Here is a 2,016-nt window from a genome sequence, read left to right on the forward strand (position 1 = left end):
ATGAGTTTGATGAATTGACAGAAGTACGCTTCAGAAGGTAGGTAATAACAAACTCCCCTGAGCTAAAGGAGTATGTTGTAACCCAACACAAGGAGGCTAAGAACCTTGATAAAACGTTACAAAAACTGATAACTAAAATAACCAGTTTAAAGAAGAACATAAATGACCTGATGGAGCTGAAAAACACAGCACAAGAACTTCATGAAGCATACTCAAGTATCAATAGCTGAATCGATCAAGCAGAAGAAAGGATATCAGAATGAAGATCAACTTAATGAAGTGTGAAGACAAGATAAGAGAAAAAAGAATGAAAAGGAATGAACAAAGCCTCCAAGAAATATGGGACTATGTGAAAAGACCAAACCCACAATTGATTGGTGTACCTGAAAGTGACGGGGAGAATGGAACCAATTTAGAAAACACTCTTCAGGATATTATCCAGGAGAACTGCCCCAACCTAGCAAGAAAGGCCAACATTCAAATTCAGGAAATACAGAGAACACCATAAAGATATGCCTTGAGAAGAGTAACCCCAAGACACATAATCATCAGATTCACCAAGGTTGAGATGAAGGAAAAAAATGTTAAGGGCAGCCAAAGAGAAAGGTCAGCTTAGCTACAAAGGGAAGCCCATCAGACTAACAGCAGATCTCTCTGCAGAACCCCTACAAGACAGAAGAGAGTGGGAGTTAATATTCAACATTTTTAAAGAAAAGAATTTTCGGCCGGGCACAGTGGCTCACGCTTGTAATCCCAGCACTTTGGAAGGCTAAGGCAGGCGGATCATGAGGTCAGGAGATCAAGACCACAGTGAAACCCCGTCTCTACTAAAAATACAAAAAAAAATTAGCTGGGCATGGTGGCGGGCGCCTGTAGTCCCAGCTACTCGGAGAGGCTGAGGCAGGAGAATGGCATGAACCCAGGAGGCGGAGCTTGCAGTGAGCCGAGATTGTGCCACTGCACTCCAACCTGGGCGACAGAGCGAGACTCCGTCTCAAAAAAAAAAAAGAAAAGAAAAGAATTTCAAGCCAGAATTTTATATCCAGCCAAACTAAGCTTCATAAGTGAAGGAGAATCCTTTATAGTCAGGCAAATGCTGAGGGATTTGTCACCACCAGGGCTACCTTATAAGAGCTCCTGAAGGAAGCACTAAATATGGAAGGAAAAACCAGTACCAGCCACTGCAAAAACATACAAAGATATAAAAACCAACGACACTATGAAGAAACTGTATTGACTAATGTGCAAAATAACTAGCTAACATCATGATGACAGGATCAAATTCACACATAACAATATTACCCTTTAATGTAAATGGGCTAAATGCCCCAGTTAAAAGACACAGACTGGGAAATTGAATAGAATCAAGACCCATCAGTGTGCTGTATTCAGGAGACCCATCTCATGTGCAAAGACACACATATGCTCAAAATAAAGGGATGGAGGAATATTTACCAAGCAAATGGAAAGCAAAAAGAATCAGGAGTTGCAATCCTAGTCTCTGATAAAATAGAATTTAAATTAACAAAGATCAAAAAAGACAAAGAAGGGCAACACCTAATGGTAAAGGGATCATTGCAACAAGAAGAGCTAACTACCCTAAATATATAGGCACCCAAAACAGGCGCACCCAGATTCATAAAGCAAGTTCTTAGAGACCTACAGAGACTTAGACTCCCACACAATAATAGTGGGAGACTTATTAACCCATTGTCAATATTAGACAGATCAATGATACTGAAAATTAACAAGGATAATCAGGACTTGAGCTCAGCTCTGGACCAAGCAGACCTAATAGACATCTACAGAACTCTCTGCCCCAAATCAACAGAATATACATTCTTCTCAGCACCACATGGCACTTATTCTAAAATTGGCCATATAATTGGAAGTAAAACACTCCTCAGCAAATGCAAAAGAATGGAAATCATAACAAATAGTTTCTCGGACCACAGTGCATTCAAATTAGAACTCAGGATTAAGAAACTCACTGAAAACCACACAACTACATGGAAA

Source organism: Hylobates moloch, unplaced genomic scaffold, assembly GCF_009828535.3.
Source record: "Hylobates moloch isolate HMO894 unplaced genomic scaffold, HMol_V3 SCAFFOLD_2, whole genome shotgun sequence".
In the NCBI taxonomy this organism is placed as follows: Eukaryota; Metazoa; Chordata; class Mammalia; order Primates; family Hylobatidae; genus Hylobates; species Hylobates moloch.